The sequence below is a fragment of the Ammospiza caudacuta genome, chromosome 13 (genome assembly GCF_027887145.1).
Source record: "Ammospiza caudacuta isolate bAmmCau1 chromosome 13, bAmmCau1.pri, whole genome shotgun sequence".
Lineage (NCBI taxonomy): Eukaryota > Metazoa > Chordata > Aves > Passeriformes > Passerellidae > Ammospiza > Ammospiza caudacuta.
Genome location: NC_080605.1, coordinates 11,253,091 through 11,277,420, shown reverse-complemented (window position 1 = coordinate 11,277,420; position 24,330 = coordinate 11,253,091). Strand labels below are relative to the sequence as shown.

The following is a 24,330-nucleotide window of genomic DNA, read 5'->3' as shown; positions in this document are numbered from 1 at the left end:
CCAACCCTGAAGGAAGTGAAGGATATTTCTCAATGAGTAAGCACAGGTACTGAAGAGTATCTAGCTAATATTCCCTTCTAGATTGCATTACTGAAACCAAAATAGGAATGCTGGTGTCTGGTTTTAATGTTAAAACTTTAAAAAGGATGTTGGTGAACTGGATGTTCAGATGTGCTATGAATAGCTGGGAAACATGGTTTCTAAATTAATTTATCTTGTATCTTTCTAATACAAAAGAAACTCCAGAATTACTTTGTCAAGAATTCAAGATTCCACCTGACAATTTACTTTGTTTTTTCCAAATTTTTCTCGTGCTCTGTGTGTTTGTCTAAAAAATTACTGTGCTCAGCAACAGAGCATAAAGTAGAAAATGGAAGTTCAGAAGCATATGGAAAAAAAGAAATCTGAATATGTTTTTTCCTTAAAGTTTGTGAGTTGATGTTGTCTCTTGCCCAATGTGTTCATTAGTGAATACATGGTGAGATCATAGCAATTTTGATATCATTGTAAGTCAAACTCAGGTTTTGTCAGCTGAGACCAAAATATGCCTCCTTTTATGGAGTTTATAGGCTTAGTTACAGATACTGAATTTGTAGGCAAAGCTTTGAAATTAAAGGAAGATACATTGCTGTACTACCAGGTTTTAATCAATCCCACAGAATTATTTTAATGTATTTCTCACTTCTTAGGGATGAGAATAAAAGAAAATGTGGGTTTTGATGTTGTACCTACTGCTAAGTAGCTGTTAATGTACATTGAATACATTGTGTGAATCCTTGGAGAGCTTGTGAGGAGCCTTGCCATGCTTAATGTGCTGGACAGTGCAGAGCTCAGCAAGCTCAAGATTTAGAACAGGTGTTTGTCTAAGCTTCTGTTCAAGTTCTGCAATGAAAGAAACTCTCGGGTGTCTCCAGGCAATGTCTTCCAGTCTCTGTTAATAGAGGGGGTTTTGTTTGTGTTTAAGCTGAATTTTCTCATTGTAATTTAAACCCGTTACCAGTCTTGTTCACTGCGGGCATGGAGAACAGATTATCTTCTTCTTTGTAAAGCAGTGGAGGTTATAAATGTGTCCCTTTTTGGACAGAAACTTCAGGTGAGAGTTTGAGAACCCTGCAGTCCCATTCTTGTGTACTGCCTATGTGAAACTACAGGGAAGTATCTTTCTGCTGCTCTCATCAGTATGTAAACAACGATTCCCTTCCCAGCATGAAGATACTCATGAGACAGTGGTGAACATTAATGTGCATTATCACTGCTAGCATTTTAACAGGGGACTCCCCATAGCTGCTTCTTAGCCTGACAATATTTCTCAAGGATATGAAGACCAGGAAATGGAAATGAAGGGTTTTTCTAATCGTCCCAGCTGAGTAATTTGTTACCAGTGAGTAATGTCACAAAAAAGGTACTTTGAGACAGATATTCTATATCTTTGACACTTGATTTAAAACCAGCTAAAGTAGAAAATATTTTTCACAGAGAATGCATTGGATGGTGTGGTAGCATAGACTTGCAGCTACTATGTATATCTCACAGGACATGGGAAGTTGTGAGCCTTGTAAAAGTTTTTTGTTTCCAAAGCTGTAATTGTAAGTTTTTAACAAGATGTCAAGTGCTTTCAAGTTTTCTAGCTGTCATGCACTCATTCTGCAATTATTGCTAGGCTAAAGTGTCTTCAGTGTTATATGTACGTGAAATAGCAGCAAGGCTGACAAAGCACATAAGTTTTTTTACTGTGTATGTGTTCTGTAGAGTTGCCACATCACATACATGTTCTATAATGTGTGGTAGTCCTAAGAACACAATGGGATGATTTCCAGGAAAACCAGTGATGGAACTGTAGTCAGGAGTTAATGTGGTCTATAGGGAGTACCAGTCATGAGGCAAGAAGCTGGTATGGAAGTTACAGCTGGGTAAAGAGACAAAGAACTGGAGCACCACTGAAGAGTGTGAATTTTGGTGTTTTCATGCTGATTGTGCAGGATGTGGCCTAAATGTTATTAACTCATTAAGATACCTACAACATGTGAGGCAATGGCTCTGCACAGGCTTCCCATTGTTCAGCTGCTCTTGCTGAAGTCAGAGGAACAAGGCTCATAAAGTATCAGATAGAAGACACAGGGGGTTCATGAGAAGATGTTTCATTCACAGACTTTTCTTCCAAAACTGAGAGCTGCAAGTACTGGATTGTTAGAAACAAGCTCTTTACACAGTTGATGGTTTCTCAACAATTCCAGTTTGCTCCTCTTCTGTCTATCAATGTGAAAGCATAACACTGTTATACTATCCTCTGCTTCAATTCAGAGCTCTAAAGAGTATTTGGTGTTTTTGAAATGTTCATCTTGATGACATTATCAAGATGGAACTACTTTAAAATAAAACTTAAAAGAAAGTGTTCTGTATATTTAGGCTTTTGCCCTTCCAATTTTTGTGTTCATTCTCTAGTTTAGTGCTGTACTGGAGATTTATTTGGCTTCAAAATAGGGAACTTTTGAACATTTATCACAGGGAAGGAAAAAATAAGGATGTTAGGAACTGGCTTCTATTACAAGCTGCTAAAAATACTTTCTCAAAGTTTTATCCATGTACTTTCATTTTGTTTCTTTACTTAAATATTTATTTTTAGTTGTCCTCTTAGTTTTTCTCCAAACATTTTGGTCAGTATCTGAAAACTCAACTTGCATTTGATAGAAATGCCTTGCAATATAAGATAGTTAAGGTTGTTGTGGTCATCTCATTCTATGCCCAGAAGAAGGGGTTAAGGACTACTGAGTTCCTGGTACAAAGCAGATGATGTGCTGAATTGACAGCAGATTTCAGTAAGTTCTTCTCCCTTCTACACGCTCTGTCAATTTAAAGTTACTAAAACTAAGTCAGTGCTGGCTCATGACCCTTATGACTGCTTGTTGCTGGGTGATCTGCATATGGTGATTTGCTATTTATGTGAAAAGTAGTGTTTTCTTAGACACAGAAAACCTTTAAAACTCTGATTTGTGTTCTTGAGGGTTTTTTTGCATGTACATTTACACTGACTAGTGTGACATTGACAGTTAATGATTGATATCCCTAACTTATTAATTGCCTTGCTTTAAGTTTAAAAATGTGCTAGTTTCATGTGTTGTAACTCAGCAACCTCAAGCAATTGTTAAAATATGCTTTCTTATAGAACTTCATGCATGTGACATAAAAAAAGTAGTCAAGATTTGGGAGGTTTTAAATTTGTTTTTGTTTCTTTTTTTTTTTTTCCTGTAAGCCAAACTGATTTTCTTGCCAGTACAGTTCAAAATTGTTTTTTGTGTCATTGATGTTTGTCTGAAGAGATGGCAGAGTACAGTGCTCAGTTATGGAAATTAATTCCTATCATTTCATGCAAGCTCCAATTCCAGTGTGCAGCTCCTTGATGGGCACCTTCCACCTTCTTTTTACCCATTTGTTTCTTCAGGTGCAGAGTTTGACAGAGCAGATCCTGTGCTGTGCTTCCAGAGGGTTCTGTGTAATGTGTGATGGAACAGAAAGTATTTTCTGTGTTCACAGTGAATCCTGGTATGGTGGATTGGTGTCTTCATTTTTCTACATGTCAGTAGGCTTGGAAGGATTTGAAAAACCTGTATTATGCACTTTGAAAGCCTTGTAATATTGACTTCAGAGCTTTCTATGTGTAATAATAACTTTCAAATAGCTGTTTTCTGCTTGCATTTTAGAATGGTTATGCTGATAGGGTGCAGTAGCATCACTGGAATCCATGGAATTCATCTGCTTGGTTATGCTGTAGAAAAGGAATGTTTGTCTTGTTTCAGCTGTAATGACCTATGCATAAAAATGAGTGAAACCTTGAAAAGAGAGGGAATATTATTAATTATATTATAGGTAGGAAAAGCAAAATTGCTCTTTGGAGTACAGAGCTCTTGCTAGAGTCTAGGAAGGGGCACTTTCCAAAAACGTGTCTGCTTTTTCTAGCTGTACTAATTCATGCAGTAATGGCTATCATTTTCATTATAAATGAGGGGCAAAAAAGAGCATAATTAGTTTACAGTTCTAGGAAGTCTTCTGAGAAAATTGAGGCTACTTTCATGTTTAAGGAGGTGGCTGTATATTTTTCAATATCAAGGCCTTAGGCTTTGTCATGCTGATGAATAACAAGGAATTTTGACGTCTAAATCGTTAGGAGCTTTATTTAGTTTTTCAGTTAATAAACAGGCCAGAAAAAAATACTTCCTTCTGTCTGAAAAATAATTTAAAAACATAAGTTACAAAATATTTGGTGTTCTGAGGTGTTCAGTGTTTTGTAGCCCAGAATAATAATGTAGCTGGAAGACCAAATAGCAAGTGGTAAGTGCTTAAGTAGTACCATAAATCACATTTTAAAAGACTGCCAATATGTTCTATGAAATGGATTTCTATGGAAAAATGGAGAAAAAAGTCTTAGATTAAAGGAATACACAGTGAAAATGGCAGTAATAGAACTGCATCTTTACAGCAGTGTGTGGGGTAACTTAATTTTAACAGAACTATAAAATGAAGTTTTGGTAGCAGAAGGTTTGTAATATAGTACTGAGTATTTGCCATTCTGGGTTTGGCAATTTTTGATAATTTTTTTTGATTCTAGTGACAATAAATCTGCTTTTGATGGAAATAGGTATCTGCTTCAGCAAAACAAAACTGAGTCCTCATTGGAGACTCGCTATTTGTAGACATGTAGCTGGGTTTATAAAACAGAGATTATTGCTGAAGCAGAGGCCTAGTTTTGAAGCATCATTAGGAGGGGGTTGTGCTATCTTCTTTAATTTCACTCTTCTAAGATGAACAGATGAAAAAGATGTTTAATCAAGAGCTGAGCTGGACTCTCATGCTCCTACTGTAGTCACCGGTGTGCTATTTCATCTTTGAGCTGTCATTGGGTGTCCTCAAAAGCCTTTGGAGATGCCCAGTAAATGGCTGGAGTTGTGGACAGCTTTATGTTTGCTATGAGATTCCTTAGGAGAGATATTCAAACATTCTGAAGATGGAATTGTCAAATCGTAACTTCAGACTTTGGAAACTGAGCTCTTATAGATATTACATGAAAAAATTAACATTATTGGGTGTTCAGAGCTTCATGTGATGTCCTTGTGTCAATTTAATAGATGAGAGATGTGGTGTTTTTTTTGGATTTAATTTTTTGGCATTTATCTGACTTTGAACCAATTGTTGTGCAAACATCATCTATCTTGATGTTATTAGGGAATGTTTTTTTGCAGTAGCACTTGAGATTCAAATACCCCTGTTGTAGTTCTATGAAACTATCTTCATAAATTTGAGCTTATACGAAAAACTTGTGAAAGGGTCGTACTAAATATTGTTAGACTTACATGTATTGCTGATGTGATTTCTTTAAAAAACAGTCGAGTGAATGTTAATTGATACACTTAAAGGAAAAGAAGGTTAAATCAAACTCTTTCAGAGATTATATTTCAGATGCTTCTGCGTACTCTGCCAAGTACCAGGCTGAGTATTGGCTTGTGGGTGGTTTGTTTTAAATTTGCAGTCACTTCTGGCCTCCTGTGAGTCTTAAATTGAAACCTGGTTTGTGTTGGAGCTTTCTGTTAATCAGGTGCACAGAGCAGCAGCACGAGTAACAGAAGTGGGACTAAACAAGAGTTTTGCCAGAGCCTGACCAGTGTCTGGATTGGGTCTGTCTGGTTGAGTTGACTGTCACTTCAGAATCAAAACTATGTTCACTGTTTGGTTCTAGGATTCCATTTTTTTTTGTAATAACACAATAGTTGATTTCATAAATATGTCAGGTTCTTTTTTCAAATGAAGTTAAACCTTTCTCTAAATCCTGTCTTAAGAGAATGGAAACCAAAACCAACTGTGTGATTAGGACAGTCAGCTTGAGAAGAATGAATTAATAAAACCTCTCTGTGACAAAGACACAAGAAATCCAGTGTCTTCTTTAAAAGGAAAATTAGTTTCTCTTTATTCTGCACAACAGTATTAAACTTCATATGGTGAGAGTAACTCAACCATGTACAGAACTACTTGGAAGTGTTTTAAATTACATCTGATGTTTCTGAACTTTAGTTGCCCATTCATCTCAATTTAACTTCAGAGGAGCTCTTGCAAGTAAACAAACACTTTATTTAAATGTTTCTTGTGAAAGTTAATGTCTGTACATCTACACCAGATCAAAGAAAACATTTGTGCAGTGATACATAATCCCTGCTCTATGCAGTCATTTCCTCTGTAACTGTAATGAATGTCATGAGGAAGGAATAATGTAGAGTTGTCTTATTTTACTGTCCAAGAAGTTCCCCTCCAATCAATTAAATGCTGTTCGAGAGGTTTGGAAACCATAATTTAAGTTTCTTTAGTGTACTAGTTGGGTATTTATCTGCTCAGTCCTGTGGATTTGTGAATTCTTTGCGGAGGGTTTGGCTTTATGGCCTCACTGTTGCATTTGAAGGTGTCAGGTTGTAATTCTCTCTGTGTATTCCTCTGTTCTGTTACCCTGAGGATCAGCCCTCAACATCTGACCTCACAGCTGCTCCCTCCAGAGAATATCTTAGATCGGTAGTTGGACTGAGCACTCGCCTTTTCCACCTGTGAAATTAAAATAATATTCAAGTTGCTATTGTGTTGGAGCTTAATTGTGCAGTTTTTGCACAGCAATTTAAAGCATATCATGAACACTATGTGGATTATTTTGCATAAACTTACTTCTGTAGCTTTCATGCTTTAGGAACAGTGTGTGCTGAGGGTAACAGGCAGTTTAGGGCTGGTGCCTCTTAAACTTTGTGTTTTGGGTTGTTTTGTTTTGTTGTTGGGGTTTTTTAGTTGCTTTGTTTTGGATTTTTTTTTTCAGAAAATCTATTGCAGTGAAAGCCTGTGGACTCCACGTAATGCTTCTGGCTGAGTGAATTTTATGATATGTTTGAGTGAGATCCTGCTGCAATGTAGTAACTAGGGGTTCTATAATGTTATATATAAGGCTCTCGAATCTATTTAATCTTTTATTTTTCAGCTTAATGGTACAATAACAAACATAAGCTGCCTTTTTTTTTTTGAAATTGTTCATGCCACAACAGGAATCCTGTAACAAATCATTCTGAAATTCTGACTTTTGTAGTAACTTGTGATATTGTGTGTTAACATAGGGTTTTGGTTGGTTTTTTTGGTGCTTTTTTTTTTTCTTTTTAAAACTTCCTGAGATAATGAATATGATCATGATAGCAGTGAATAAAAGAAAGTTCATCTGTGTTGTTGTAGAGTGGAACAAAATTGCTACAGGAATATAAGCACATGAGTAGCATGGTGTTCTAGTGAATGAGTAATACAGGTTAGAATCATAGAAAGTGTAAAAATCAGCTGGTACCTTCAAAGTCCTAATTATGGTATGTTGATGGTGTCCTTTATGGAAATACATAATGTGCCAAAAATATATCCTGAGACACTTAGTGGTTCATTTTCAAGTTTTTCTCTTGTCCATTAAAGTAATTTCGAGTTGATTAGAAATAGAGTGGCATTAGTTGTTTATTCTGTTTTTATGGTGGATTTTTTTTCTGTTATTTGAAATGAACTTGGATTAGGAACCCTCATTATTTCATATCTTTTTTTTTTTCCATTGGAGAGAAAGATATGTCAAAGTCTTTTTTTTCATACTGACACCATATGCCTTGCTGCCAGCTTAAAGAGGCTGCATTGAATATAAAGAGGGTGTGCAAATTCCATTATTATCCCTCACTTTCGCTACTTCAAAGTTGACTCCTTTGCTGCAGATCCTAATGTGGAAAAAAATGGACAAGGACTCGGGGGCCCTGCCTATGATTCCCAAATAATGAACTCAGGAACATGTGAGATGCACATTGGAAATGTCTTAATCATTCTTTTCCTGGATGAGTATTTAAGTCAAAGAGTCTGCTTAAAGGGGTGACAGAGCCACTTGATTACCCTGTAGCTGCAAACAGACCAAAGGGAATTATGAGAAATCAACAAACTTCCAGAGTGGGTGAGAATTTCTGTATCCAATTAAGTTTAATGTACATTTCCTACTCTTTATATCTTGTGGGATTTAATAAGTGTTTTGCTGATGTTAATTATAGCTAGACCAATTTTAGTGAATGATTTTACTAATTTATAAACATTATCAAACAAGAGCAGTTCCTGACTTTGATCATATCACTAAGAGAATTATTCTTAATGGGTAAGAGGGTAATAATCTGCCTCTTGCTATCATGATAAAACTGGCAAAGACAAGCTCATACTTGTGGAGTTCTCTGGATTGTGCAATTTGTAGAAGAATACTTCTTTCATTTAAAGAAACTATTTTGTTTTCAGCCACCCTAAAAAAAAAAGACAAGCCTCTATCTCACTGCTTATTACTTGGCATTTGAATGTGTTCACTACAGAATGCTCCACAAGGTTTGCCTGTGGCTTATTTAAATGTGAAAGAACACATGTGGGTAGCTGGGAAACACATTTTTGCAAGCTATTATCTTTCTCTCCCCAATTCAGTAATTCCAAATACAAGTATGTTTGCCTGCCCCTAGGTAGCATTGATATGTAATTGCCTTTGACAGTTAGTTGTAGTTGGCATTGTCATGAAAAACAAATCTATGAATTCTGTATATTAATGATAATATTCTTAGAATCATTTTTCAAGATCAATATAAAGAAGTTTAGCTACAGTGTCTTTGCATGCATGTAATCATCTACATCAGGATCCTTGAGGAATCACAATAACAGTGATTCATTCATAATTCACAATTGCCATTATCTGCTTTCTACATTTAGTATGTGGTAAAATTTATAGCTTCATTTACATTGTGTTCTATGAATAATAGAAGAAATACAGTGAAGACCATGGGAAATGATCTTGTTGCTGCAGATGCACTCTTAAGAAAATCTGCATTACAATGCAGCATATTGCCTCCTGCACCACAGATTCTACGGAGCCTGCAGCTGCAGTGGAGACACTTCAGATGGTCTTCATTAAATGTAAACGCCTTCATTTTCATCTTCAAAGCAGCCTGGTGATGAAACCTTGAATAAATTGCTGTAGGTAAATGAAACAGTTGCAGCTTTTCCTTATCCAACAGCAGTATAATGTCTTCGTTTGAGCATGCTCATAGACAAATAGAAATGGGAGTACTTAAGGAAGCAGCTACAATCCATTAAGCCAATTAATATTTTGATTATTTACAGAAAACTCACAATAGTATATGTAATATACCTAAACATTTTTCAATAGGGGAGAGCTCATGATACTGTTTTCAAGATATAAGAGGAGAATAATCTCTTTTGAATAGTCGAGAAAACCAGCAAAACAAACCACCCAAACCAAAATGAACCAACTTTTAATTTTTTCCAGTGACAAGCCTGGCGAAGTGGTACAATACATTGTTTTGAATTAATTGCAAGCTTTAAGTTTGGTAGGTTTATTATCACCATTTTGTGGCAGCACCCAGCTAGTCATACCTTCAGAAACAATGAAGTGTATATTTTGATAGAAATAATTGATACACTGTCATTTAAAAGAGAAGGAATATGTTTCAGTTTCGGAGAATTCAATGTTTTGTACATTAAAGAGCACAGCATGGATTAGTTTTCTGAAATATTATCCAGAGCAATATTCAGATGTTGAAGATGATGTCATAATTTAATTTCTGCTTTCTCACCATAACTGATCTTGTCTGTGTGCAGTAAAAGCTTTTTTTCCTATTTTTTTTTTTTTTTAACATCCTGTGTAAGGATTCACAAAGCTGTTTCTTGAGACCTTTGGTATTTTGTTATTTGCTTCTTCCCTGAAAGTATTGATACTCAAATTATGCTCTTATCTCTGTGATACACTTGCTCAATTGCGCTGGTTTTGGTTCCTACAATACCAGGCTTTATCTGGCTTTGCAGACATGTCAGCTACATCCACACTTGATCTTTAACGTGCCTGTTGCCAGGCTGCTTTAATTGTTTTTGATAATCCTTTCAGTCAAGTTCTTCAGGACAAATGAGACTTAATGCACTATTTGACTCATTGGGTAAAATCCATGCTCTGCATAGGTCAATAGGAGCTTTTCTACTGATGTCAGTGAAGTTAAGATATTGACCACTTATTTCAGTATGAAAGAGTGGCAGACTCAATACCAGAGCTGGTTTTCTCTACATTGGCTTTTTGGAGCTCACCATTACTATTCAGTGAGTTCAATTGGCACGTAGAAATGTAAGATTTGATGGTGTGTTTTATTTCTTGAATTAAAAAAATTAAAAAAATTCTACCTGTTCAAGTTGATTCCATTTCTGTTAACGAGTTTGACAGACAACTTTTTCTTGCAACAGTCTGCAACTGGTGTTATCAGTCCTGCCTGTTGGGACTGGATGCTTAGAACAGAGAAGGCTCATGAGAGGAAACTTGTAATCACAACCACAAGGGAAAACATGGGGAGAACTGTGTATAAATAAGAATTTTGGTACAGTTGGTAGCAGAAAGATGGTGCAACCCTCTGAGGTGTGTTTTGTCTCTGCTGTGATGGTTTGCTGGTGCTGTGCGTGGTTTCACAATCCCACCTTTGCTGACAGCCCAGCTGGGTGTGGGAGCGATGCTGCACCAGGACTGCCTTAATCCCACAGTCCCGCCCTTGTTGCACCCAGACCTGTGCTCTCAGGATTCTCCTTGGGTGATGAATCGGGGCTGGGTAGTTAGAAAGGGTTTTGTCTTGGAGAAGTTAAAATGAATGGGATGAGAAATCAAAGAACAGTCTCATGCTAAATTCCAATCCAGCCTCATGGGAAAATTCTGAGAATTCAATACTAATCCACACTTAGAATTGTAAAAGAGAATACTGTTGAATGCTGACAAAAAATTAAATGGAAAAATTAACTGCTGCCAGGATAGTGTTTTAAATAGCGTGTGATAAAGGAAGTAGGAGTCATTTGGGGTTAGTGTCAATGAACAAAAATATTGAAGATCTACTTGTTACACAAACTGCCATTCTCTGCACTGAATGAGACAGGATATTAATTAACTCAGTTTTTTACTAATTTAGAGACTTAAGTTTGTAACCTCTCACTTGCGTTATTTTTGTGTTTGTCGTCTAATTGTTCTGCCTCAGACATGTTTGATTTCAAGTTTTCTGGGTTTAGTTTTTGGCTGCTTGTTTGTGGTTTGGGTTTTTTTTGTGCATGTGAAGGTGTTATCTTTTTGAGGAAGTTGAACTTCCTTGTTTAAATTTAACATATCTCCTGTCTACTTGGCTACCCATAAGTACCAAGTTTAATTTTTCTTAATGAAACAGCTGACCTAAATTCAAAAATGATATGAAATTCAGAAGTTCTTTCCTGTCATTTTTTGGTTTCAGTGCATTGCTTCTTTTGGTAGGTTTTGTGTGTTTATGTTAGGGGGTTTATTAATCATGTATTTATTTTATTTACTTTGATATCTCTGTAGTGGTGTACTGCTCTTATAGATCCCAAAAGCATGACCAGAGAGAGACTGTGTTAGTGTAATATACCAGCATGTTGCTCTTTAGATGACAGTGTTCAGACTTTTGATACCAATTTGGAGGAAGCATTGTTAGAATCATGGCTTTTGGTACTTATAATAAGGTTGGGTTTGGTTTTTTTCCCCCCAAAATCTAAGCTGACATGCATGGTTTTTCCTTCATGACAGGGTATGTCTGAGCTATTTCCAGCATAGGCTGAGTAGCTTTGCTGGGACCATGCAGGTAGGACTGCAGGAGAAAAGCTGAGGCATTATCTTGTTTTTTAATTAATATTCTACCATAATTAGAAAAAAATTATTCTTTTGGTACTGTTCAGTATTGTATTTTAGTGATTGTCTCTGAATATGTTGAATGATTTGCAAATCTGTGGGATTAATTCAGTTTAACAAAACCTCAAAACACAAGCAAACAAGATAAGCTGCATTATAATTCCATGATGTTGATGGCACTTTTTGTGGTCAGTTAAAAGATACATTTACTTATCTTATGAAGAAAGACACTGCAACCCAGCCATGCACTCTAGACTGCTGCTATCCACATGAACATTTAGGCGTTACATCTGCTTAGGTGGAATACTTTTCAGCCAATTCTCCTCGCAGTCAGTAATGATATTGTCATAAGGTGCCTTGTGCTTTTCTTCCAATGGGCTGTAAATTTGTGTCTTATCCTAGGGCTGGAAGGTACAGTATGAAAACCTTGTGGGTAATACTTACAATCATTTAGAGAGCACAGCGTTTTTGTAAGATGGAAGGTATTAGCACCTTTCATGTCTGGAGTATTTCCAGCTCTGCAATTAAGTTCTGTAATTATCTACAGCAATTTGAAATGAATAACAGTAATCTTTAATGTCCTGTCATAAAAACTGATGGGTGCTGCTGAATTGCTGCTGTATTTCAATCCAGAAGTAGCTCCATTTTACTCATATGTAGAATTATTTTATATCTACCTCTTTTAGGATTCTGAGAGTATATTTTGAATTTGTGATGTATGAAGTGTTGAGCTGTTGTAAAATATGAAACATTGATTTTATGCTGCCTTTTTTTTTGATGGTACCTTTGCTTATTTATACTAAATCATAAATGGATGTGATAAAAACTCATGAATGTAACCAGTTTATTATCCCTCCTCTCTTTTCTAACTCCATGTATTCTATTATTTGAGCAAGGAATATTTGCTGTGGCTTATAATTTAGATTATTAAACCCCTTTTATCTGCCAGTTAAGTGTACCGCTATATCACTGGGAAAAAAAAAATTGAGATATTTAATGTTTAAAAAAAAGGTTGAGTGTAATACTAAAAAAAGTCTTTGATTGATTGCTCAAGACTAGAACATAATCTTACCTATTTCATGTATTGGCATGCTCTAGAACCAGGGCAGACATTTATAAATAGTACTTTTTCTGTTTGCGTTATTACTCTTTACTGTTGGAATGAGGCTCTGAAATCTGCTTCAGCCTTTCAGATCTATTTTGTCCAGGAGCTATTGGTTGCTTTATGGATTGAAGCAATTTATTGGTTTATTCACCTGTTAGAGCTTATAATAACATTGCTTTTGGAGTCCACCTTAGTAATAAATCTGAGAATTCTGTTCCTCAGAATAAAATAATTAAAACAAAAATTGAGTGTGCCAGAAAGCCTGTACTACAAACAGAATGGAATTGTGGGCTATAATTCTGAATGTTTCAGTGGGCACTATGTTCTGTATCTTGTGAACAAGAAGGATTTCATAATAAGGCTGTATTTCACAAGGAACTTTAAATACATTTTTTAAAAGGACTCTGTCTGTGGAATTAAGAACATACATTTGAAGGAGGTATGGGAAAACTGCAGGTTTGGGGAAACCCTGTCTCTGCTGCCAGCCAGCATATTTGCATTGTGTTACTGCAATAGCAGTTGTGAGTGGTTTTGAACAAAGAAGATGTATTTAAATTTTATCTTTATTCCATTGTTGAAGCTTAAAAAAGCAAGCAAACTCTCTCCCAAAACTAAGTGCAAAACATAACAGTATGTCTTTGTGTTCCATTTTTCACTTTATGCTCCTTTTTGTGTCTCTGTTGTGTCTCTGATGAAGCATAGGTGTGAAAATCTGTAGAAGCTGTTGAGAGAAAAGAATTGTTTTAAGTTTTGTGAGCTACAGAGTTCTTATACTATTTTCTGTTATCTGCCATTATTGCTTAATGCTATGTTACATGATTAAGTGCTGCTGACTTCTCCACTATTCTCTTCAGAAAATACTATGGAAAATAAAATATTCTCATCAAAGTCAGTAGGATTTTTCTCTCTGACTCTCTTGGTATGTTATATTTCGTTTTTTGTGAGCTGAAGTTGTTGAGGTTGTTTTAGTGAAGATAATTTACTAATTGGTTGATTCTGTGTTGATGAACCACAGTAGCACCTTTGGCAGGTGGTTCCTTTATTCCCAGACTTGCTTCCTTTTCTGTTGTCTTTTTGAACTATGGTTTTCTTTCAGGTAATAACATTTGAATCTACGTTTTCATAAATAAGATATAGCTTATAAAAGGTAGCTCAGTTTTTCATACTTACAGTATGTTAGAGAATTGTTGTGTTTAAATCTGTTTATCATGGAGGGATGGGTAATGTATAGTTATGTTTCCAGACTTGTGAATTATGCAGGAGTTTTTTGCATCTGTCCTTCAGCTTTTGATTTTTGAATGAATTGAGATGATGCACACAACAGGTGATGCACTGTATTAACCTGTTCAGCTTAGGGAGGTGAAAGTTTATCTCCCAGACTTGGCATAAATGGATGTTTGTGTCATGGCTCTCCACTGGTCTTGAAAGACCCTTACAAATCTGTGCAGAGGTAGTATTACAATTATTGTTTAAGCTGTAGAAGGAACTAAATCTACCCCATAATTCATGACAATTGAAAAGTTCACTATTTTTTCTGTGATGAGAATGAATGGAGAATATTTTTTTGGTGAATCTGTACCTGTTTTCAATAACCTGGCAATATACTGGTGAGTGAAGTCTGGTTTTTAAAATCAACCCTCAGACTGTGCAGGTGTCTTGAGCAGGCTCTGTGGTTGGTCTCTTGGAATGAAATGCCATAGCACATTATCATGATCATACAGCCACAGAATTAATAGTATAAAAGACAGAACTTGGAGAGTAAAGACAAAAACAAGTTCTGGAGTGACACAATTTCAGACTTCCCTAACAGCTCTCTGCTGTTCCAAAAAGAAATAGGAAAATCCTACCAAACACTGCAATTTAGTCTTTGTCAAGACCAATGCTTGTAGTAAGAATAAAAAAACTTCTGCAAAGGAATAGTATTTAAATTTACAAACAGTTCCTGAGTTCAAGTAATTTATTTATTTAATAGAAAAGAATAAGCTGGTTTAATATGAGCTGTGACTAGAATTTTAATAGAGATGATCCTTGTGCGATGTTTTTTACAATGTGTAACTAGTGGTGTTAAACATGTGTTTAAAATCTCAGTCTTCTGGGACTGCTTTTTTTCTTCACATTCTTTCAACAGTCAAGAGATGCACAAAATAACATTGCTGTGAACTCTGGGACAGTATAACAACATACTGATTGCATTGTGTGGGCTTCACACAAATTCAGGCAGTGTTTAAAACTATTGGGAGTCAGGAAGAGAACCCACAGAAAGTAGAGATACTTCTCCAAGTGGGAGTTAAATGAATTTACAAAGACAATATGATAATCCTGGCACAGTTAGTACTACACTTGTGACGTTCTGTTGTTCCAGGCTCTCTCGCCTTTAAATCTCCTATCTTCCAATTGCTATTTAATATGCTTTTTCCAAGGAGTTTTAGCATCTCTTTCCACCTTATATCACACATTGTAGTATTTTGTTTCCATAACTTCTGTAGTTTGCACTTATTTACTAAAAACAAGGCAAAAATTTAATGTCTTTAATTGAGAAACTTGTGTATTTCGAAGTCTTCCCTGGTTTTTGTCCCTTCCAAATCCTCTTCAGGCAGTGTTGGCAGTATTTCCTCTCACAGAATTGTATGTTCTGCCAAGCAAGAAAATCCATGGCTTCCCAACACAGGTGTGTGTGTGCTGGCCAGCCCAAGAGGAGCAGTGAGCTGTTTATAGGCAATGAACCTATTTGGTAGAGGCTTTGAATGCATTGGCCAGATTAGGTAGGGTTAAGCTCTGTTCTACAGTTCTGCAAATGAGAATGATATCTGATTTGAGTATGATTCAAATATGCAATTTTGAACTAGCCTGTATAGTGAATAAGCTTCTCAATACATTGCCTAAAGAGAGTTTGGAAGTGGTACCATGAAAAATGCTGGCTATCATGACTAGATATTACTGCTGGCTTTACTTGCAAAGCTTTCAACTCTGATATCAAGTATCTCCAAGATCTTGAGGTCTGAGGATAAGTTTTCTTTAAGATTTTATGGTTTAAGTAGGGAACCATTTCAAAGAGCTCAGATCTTTTAAAATTGCTGATAAATAATACCATGAGAGCTGGGTTTGAATGCTTAGCATCTGAGAATCTCATTTTTTACTGGTGGGTTTATTGTTGTATCCATTCTTAAATCTTTCTCATGGAGCATTGAGATAAGTAGGTTAAAATGAAATCTCTTCAATTTGGTGAATTGAACTGACACATTTTCTTCCAGCTCAATTTGCTATTGAAATATCTCCTTCTGAGGTGCCCTTTGCCTTATAAGAATTGTAGATTATGCACTTCATGCCTCTGCTGTATTCTGTCGAAAAATATATGCACATGCAATATCTAAACTACATTTTTCATGGAGCAAATAAATGGGACAACATTTGAAGCTGAATTGATAAATAAGTACACATTATTTCTCTGTAATTTGAAATTGCAGTATTTTTTCTATAATTGCTACAAGTCATTGTGGTACTTTCTTATCACATTAAATGAGCTCGAGCAAATATTGTCTTTGTATTTCTAGGGAGATGTATGTATTTTAGCTATTAGATCAATATTTCCTTTTTCTTTTGCATGGTTTTGAATGAAATATCCAGCTGAAATTATAGCTTTTCAACAGTGGTATTGAATGTGAAAGCTATGTTCAACCTTTGTAACCAAGATTTCTGTAAAATGCTTTTCCCTTAACCCCCCCAGATATTCCCCATTTTCAAACACTCTTCTGATTGTTCATTCAAATTTTTTCTGCCCCCTTTTAATCTGTAATGTCTCATTAAAAACTGTGACTTGAACAGGATAAAAAAAAAGTTTCAAACACTGTTAAATGTGCTTTAAACATACCCCTTCCTGAGCCTTTATTCTTCATTCCAAAAGGTACCCCTAATTGTGGCCTTTTTTCTGTGATATTTTTTTCCCCACCTTTTTCATTAGTTATTCCCTCTACTCACTGAACCCCTGAACAGTGCCCTTAAATTGCTATTACAGATTTTCTTGTGCTAGTCTTGTGATCCCATGCTGCAGTGTGGGGTGTATCATGATCAATCATGAAATGTTTTGTTCTTAAGAACCTTTTGCAAGTTACATTTGTCTGTCCTTAGCATATGAAATGAGTGTTAGAGGTGAGCTGTCCCTTAAATCACTGCTGCTAATTCTTCTGTGGGGATAACCAACCCAGTGGCCTTCTATGATGGAGTGGCCACACAGTGGGAAGGGAAGATGCCTTTTTAACTGGCCTTTTGTAAAGCCTTTGACACAGTCCCCACAACATCTTTCTCTCTAAATTAGAGCAAGATGGATTTGATGAGTAGATAAGATCATGGTTAAAGGAGGATGTTGGATGGTGACATCCATAGGGTGGTGGTCAATGACTCAGTCTTGATGGACGTCAGTGCCATAAATTATAAAGAAACTCACTTCAGGTGGCAACTTCTTGTGCTGTCTTGCATAACTGCTAAAGAATAGAAAAGAGGTACATGCTCAAACTTACCTGGTGAAAATGAATATCTGATTGGATTTGCCTAGGAAGTAACGGTGAGCAAGACATTATAGTATATGCACAAATTGTCTTCAAAGAAAGTATCTTCAAGGAATGGGTGGAGAGAAAACCAGACACTGAGTAAACTGTTTCCTGAGTGACACATACATTTATATGGCTGTGGGTTTTTTATAAGGCTCTAGGGGATGGTTTTTGGAAGATGCAATTATGCTTGTGAAATACTTTGTTAGTGTTGTGTTGCAAAAGAAAAATGTCTGTTTTGTTTTTTCTATTTAATGTATGTCTGTGTGTGGGAATACTTGAACAAAATCCTTCATGTGCCCCAAAGAATTTTTATTTACTTTGGACTACATGTAAAGCAGTAACGCAGTCTTGACAACACTTTCAGCTAGTCTACTTTTTGTTCATGGACTGTCAGTGAGGTTCTAATGATACCTAAACCAAACTCTGCAGATCTCTGCCCTCCTCAAATTCCTTCAGTTTCCACAGTATAGCCACCACAGATATCCTACAGGACATGAATTTCAGCCTTCTAGTTCTGTGTGGAGAACATTTGAGCTGCTGGTTGTACAGAAGGAGAAATGGCATGCAGTGCAGCCTCAGCATTTCTGTGGTGGGTCTGGGTGACAGCGCTGAAGTTGTGTGCAAGTGCCTGTGGATTTCTGAGGGCAACCTTCTCCTTCCCCACTTTCCAAAGAGACAGTGGAGGTTTTGAGGACTGAAACTTTGACTTTGAAGTTTCAGAGGAAACACAGGGTCAAAAAGCCACCTTCATGAGGTGAACAGGTTCTAGGGGTTGGGAAGAAGAATGTGGCTGTGATAAGTGTAGTTTGTGTTTTTTCTTTATACACGCAAAACAGTATATAATAACATGATGGAATGGATTTCATTGGAAGGGATCTTGAACATCGCCTTGTTCCAACCCCCTGCCATGACAGGGACACCTTGCAGTACACCAGCTTGCTCCATCCAGCCTGGCCTTGGAGCAGGGAATGGGGCAGCCACAGCTTCTCTGGGCAACCTGTGCCAGTGCCTTACCAACCTCAGAGCAAAGAATTTTTTCCTAATATCAAATATAAACATACTCTCTTTCAATTTAAAGCCATTCCCCTTTGTCCTGTCACCACATGCTCTTGCAAAGAGTCTTGCTCCATCTTTAGTATAAGTTATATTCATAGTGTATTTGTGTGCATATATATATATATATATAAAATATAAAGTGGGAAGAAATTAAGGCAGTAGGATGTGCATGTCTGACTAGGCAGAAGCTGCCAGATCCTGGTGTTTGTGGGTGAGCTGCAAGTGTGGGATACCTGGCTGGAGGAGCTGCTGTTGCACTGTCTGGCACTTGTGTTCCACCTGTCTTGGAGTTTTGCTGGGACTCTCTTCAGAGCTGCATACTTGCAAATGTGGTGGGTTATATGCTGGCTGAGTAAATCTAGGTGTAAAACTGAAGGATTATAGGTGTTTTAGTTTGCTTCTTTCACTGCCACCACATTTTAGTGCTTTGTTTTCTATCTTGCAGGATCCTTAGGAAAGCACTTTCTCCAATGATGTGTCTGTACACACACTGATGCTTGGATCTCTGTTGGTCAGACAGGGATATAACTGTTGGTAGAATTTAAACTATTTGCCTTTGAGGGTGACCAAGGCTTCTGATAGAAGAGAGAACAGCTAGCTGCAGGATGGCAGGAGATGTCTACTTTGTCCTTATTCAAGTTGTAAACTGGGCTGGTATTTGCAATTCAGGACTGTGCAACTTATGTGAATAATATCATATGTTTATGATATAAGGCTTCAGGTTTTAAAAATTAAATTTATTAGAACAGCAGCTTGTGTCAATACAATGTAAGTAGAATTAAATACTCTAGTACATAAAGCATTTTTTATACTTGTCAGTCACTTCAGGAAACTGAGAGGAGGCATCTCTGCTAGGTAGTACAATCACAGAGGAGTTGCACAGGACTTAGGAGCAGCTTGATAATAATTTTGAGTAATTTCTGTGCTTAGCTGCATTTCAGAAATGAAAAGCAAATCTGAATTTCTCAGTCTAAGCTCCAAGACCATAAAGCATGTTTGTTTACCATCTGCACCATCCTTTGAGCCCCTAGAGGCAAATGAAAAGACAGTAATAACAATGGAGCACTGGCTTGCTGAAGGCAGCATCAGCAGAGCTCTAAAGACAAAGCAGCATCTTTTTGTACAACAGATAAAGGGGGAGAAGCAGCTTGTCTTCCTCCCATAGGTTTGAACATATTTACATGATTGGAAATGGATGGAGATATTTCTCCCAAAGACATATCCATGGCTATTTTACAGCAACAAAGATGGTGATTTCCCTATGTCCTGAGGACTTTCTTAAACCTTCTCATCTTTATAGTCCAGATCAGAAATGAAGTGAGCTTGAATTCTAGCATCATGATAGAATTTAAGATATGATATTCATGGCTTTTTGGGTGTATGCTAAAACTGAGTTTTAATACATATTGTCAACCCTTGAGTCAGCAGAAGGCACTTTTAAATAGATTCATTACTAGCTTGAAGAGCAAGTTTGATGAATTCCAGTGTTTTTTGTAGTGAGTCTGTGTTCACTGTAGTCACCCACTGAAACAACAAGAATGCAAATAATTTCCTGTGTAACACTTAAATTCATAATAGTGAGCCAGCATGCAAGCACCAACTGCTGCTTTAGATTGATTTTCATACACATCATTCCTTGTTTCAACAAGTTGAACTCTGTTATTTTAAGGTTCCAAATATTGTCCTGGACAGGAAAAAAAAAATAAATTAAGCACAGTTATAATGGATAGCATGATTGGCTGAAAAATGGGACTGTAGAACCTGTGAATTTTCTTCTTGAGGAAACCACTGTCTTATAGCAGAAATTATCTTCACAGTTTTTAGTACCATTGTGGAGATGGCTAATCTGATTGACCGAGCTGTAGCTCTTGGATATCTGTCATAGTATAAATCCTGTGCTGTCCTTTAGAGCTGGCAGGGGTGAGGTTTGTACCAGGGGTGATGGAGACAAGATGCCTCGAGCAGCTGAGGGGCCCTGGCTTGCATGGCCAGCCCAAATCCACTCTGGCTGCAAGAACCCCACAGGGCAAATGTCCTCTTGTATTTACAACCTCCACAGAAAGTCACCCATAGCTCTGCAATGAGCTCAGGGTGTGTGTCGGAGGATTTGAGAGATTTGTTAGCTGCCTGCAGCCATAGGCAGCTGTGTGGGGCAAATTCAGCTCTTTGCATGACTGCGTTGTCCCAGCAAGGATTGCCTTGTGCTGCGATTATCACATGCGGTGAATTCTGTGCCTAAGTTAAGTTGTTGCACTTGTTTACTGGGAGGCAGTGGTCCTGAGCAATGCCCCTCACTGACAATGGCATCAGTATCCCTTTAGGAACTATATAATCCTCCTAATTTGGAGACCCCAGAACTGAAAATTTTAGAAAAAGCTCATTCAGTGCTCATGTGTCTGATAGTTCTGTATCCACTTATAGTGACTTCTTTAGTATTGGAAGAAATTCTTCATTATGCGGTTCCTTATTGTCTAATTCCCATTATATCTCTGTAACTCTAAAATAATAGCATTTTCCATTAATATTCTAATAGTGAACTCAGTCTATAACTGTAATGCTAATCATCTTGAGAGCCATTACACTGCTTATTAAGGATGGAAGCTGAGTCAGGAAAACCTTGCTTCAGGACCAAGAAAAAGCACAAATGCTTTCAACTCTTTTGTTTTGTTTTGTTTTTAATGTGGGGTGGGAGAGGGAAGGACTATTCTCTTTAGTAATACCATGCAATGTTGTTTCTTTCTAAAGCAAAAGATAAAAAGCTTTGATTGGGCAGGAACACCAATTCTGCTGATGTTAAAACCACCCACAACAGTGGAGGGCCTGATTACTGATGATAGATGCAGTCACCAGCTAGCAGTGGCCCATGTGTGTTTTCTCTTTTGAATGCTGGAGGGTGAGGCAGAATTGAAAATGTTTTGAGAGTCACATTTTATACTCTATAAACTGATTCCTGGCTGATCCAGTCTAGAAATCTCCACGTGCCAGCCCATTTTTGGGAACAGTCTCTGGTATGTTTTCAGCTCTAAGTCCATCTTCATGTGTCAAATGTGCTCTGTTCTTTTTAGTAGCACCAGTGCAGAAATGTTATTTATATTATTTATATGTTATTTAAACCCAGACTGTTCGGTTTATAAAACACTTGCAGGACTAGCAGAGGAGTTGTTTCCATTTTGCTATGTCCATACAGGCTGATTCCATTCCCTCACTCTTCTTTTTGAAACTCTTACGTCTCAGGCTTCTAAAAAAAAAAAAAAGTCTATTGGGAGATAGGTTTAGAGAACAAAACCATGTTTAAATGGTCAAATATGTCTGATTGCTTTGGGTGTGGTGGGATATGGAGCAGGGAGATGAATATAGTCATGAAGAGACATGCAAGCAGCATGTCTGTGCTCAATACTTGTATATGCAATGTGTTCCTGCTTTCAGCAACGAAGACCCACCAGAATATGGAAAAAGAAATGCCATGTGGTAGGAAGGTTCTGTGTAGTTGGATTGATATCAGAAGCAGGCACTCATAGAATAGCAGGATCAATTATTGCATCAAAATATCTGTAATAATTCCAGCTTTAGCTAATAGCTTAAAAAAATGGTTAAATTTAACTGTAATGTATATCTGTAAACATGTGAAAAATTACCACTATCTTGGGGATATGTTCATCAATGCAATGTGTGTACATATTTAGCCAATATAGGTGTATTGCTGGGTTGGGGTCTTCATTACTAGAAAGTTCTCAAAAACATTTTTTTTTCTGATTTTTATTTTATGTTATTTTCAGGAAATGTGTAAGATAATTGGAGTCTCCTGAAGTTTCCAATGAATAATCAAGGTATCAAATTAAAGTGAATAGCATCTACCCATAACAGCAGGTGCAAAATTGGCACTAATTATGAATTTGCTGGGTTCAGTAGTGACTATGCATGAATTATATTGCATTCATTAGAAGAAAAATTCAGAACCCAACTGGTGACAAGAGGAGGGAAAAAAAGTCATTAGACTGTTCCTCAAAATGAATTAATTTTACTGAGATTTGCCAGTGAAGAGAACTGCAGAAAGATTATATACTTCTCTGCCTATGTGGATGACAAATGCTTCTGCTAGAAAAACAGTTGTTTTATACTAGTGTAGAAAACATCAGCAAATTCTAGCACAAATATTTTTTATTCTCTTTAGAGAAGGAAGATTTGCATGTAGGTGTTATCTTAAATAAGTGAGAAATTGCTAACTGTGTTTCCAGTAAGAGTAGGGGGAAAAAAATCTTGTTTCCAATCCTCTTCCACTTTTTGTCCTGCTTACCCACGAAACAAAAGCAGAGGAGGGAATAATTTTAATATGTGTCTTAAGTTATCTTTGTTTGGCTTTCAATAATCAAATGGGAATACTAAAAAGTAAATCTCACACGAGAAGTAACCATTATATATTGTTTGCATTTGGGGGACTTAAAAATCACCTCTGTGAGCTCTGCATTAACAAAATGATAATTTATATACCTGAAGAGCTGTCTCAAATGATCTGGGAAGAAATCCAGTGAAGGCTTTTACTAATTGTGGAACCTGCCTATAATGGAGTAACCATTAAGAACCTTGGACTTTATATTCCCTCTTCCCTCCTTTAATTAAATTTTTTTTGTTATGACAAAAATGTTAATGTCTTCAACACAGAGCTTGAGATGGAGATGTCATGTGGCAATGAAGAACTTTTTCATCCCCAGTCTTGTCCCTTCTGCTTTCATTGGCCCCTGCCACGTGGAGTTGAGCAGCTTAAATCTGGTGCTCTGGGACGTGGTTTTGGTACGCTGGGAGTCACTGCTGTGGTTGGGAGTAACCTTTTGGTGCATGTCACCACCATCGCTGGGACAGCTCAAGTGGCAGCTCAAGGCTGTCCTTCCTCCTTCCCACCCTCCCAGGCTGTCACTTAGAACCAGGTCTCTTAGTTTCAAAGCTTAAAAGTGCCTCTCTAGTCTTCTATACACATATTCAAGTGCTTATATTAAACACATGTGAAAAATTTTGTATATCTGGGGCTGGAGATTGTAGTGATCATCACTCTAGGGAATAAAATGCTTAAAAAGCAGAGAAAAATGAAATAAAATGTAATACTGTTCCTAATATTTCCCTTTTGGTGTCTGCATTCAGCTTCAAGCAAATTTTTTTTTTGTATTTATTAGTGATACGCCATAATTTGAAAGCAATACTGCATCTCAAGAGTGCAGTGGGCTTAGATTTCTGTTTCTGGTTGGTTACCACTTGCTCCAGTGATGTTTTCTGTGCCTATTAAAAGAGTAACTCCTTACTGTGTGTCAAAGTAGCTGAGCACAGTCTAAGGCTACTGGAGGGATTTTAATTTTTATTTTTTGTGTGTTTGCTAAGGAGTCTGCTGAAATATAAGTTCATTTAAAAAAAAAAAGGAGCTATTTTGTAGGTGTCATTAAATCTACTAGAATAGGTTTGCTGTATTTCTGCAGGGAAGATGAAACACTAAAATGGGCCTATTTTCTCCCACTGGTCTATTCCCTCATGTTCAGTAAATGTCTTGAATGAATTTATGTTCTCAACTAATTGCTTGCTTTTGCTTCAGATAAGAGCTAGTAAAATAGCTGCATGTAATTATGATATCTTCTTAATAAGCCTTCCATTTGTTTAAACTTTAAAAAGACAGCTGAAAATATACTGTATATTATCATATGAAAGAACTGTAGAAAGCACGTCTCTCTTCAAAATGCAGAGTGGACTTGTGTCAAAATGATTTCAAGTGAAGTGGAGGTTAAAAAAAAAGCCTTTTGACCATGAGCACATTCAGAGATGATATTGATTAATACAAACACATTTCAGCATTTGTACTTAAAAACAATTTAAATTACCTCACAACCACAACCAATGTACTT

At 36.8% G+C, this 24,330-nt stretch overlaps 1 long non-coding RNA gene across 1 annotated transcript in view; it reads left to right on the top strand.

Annotated features, from left to right (window-relative positions):
• The window catches only part of LOC131563635 (uncharacterized), a 56,844-nt gene extending 33,231 nt beyond the window's left edge, over positions 1-23,613 (top strand). The window contains exons 2-3 of the long non-coding RNA XR_009275303.1: positions 22,225-22,275; positions 23,108-23,613. This is a non-coding gene — a long non-coding RNA (uncharacterized LOC131563635). The remainder of the gene's footprint in view (positions 1-22,224; positions 22,276-23,107) is intronic.
• The last annotated feature ends 717 nt before the right edge of the window (positions 23,614-24,330 follow it).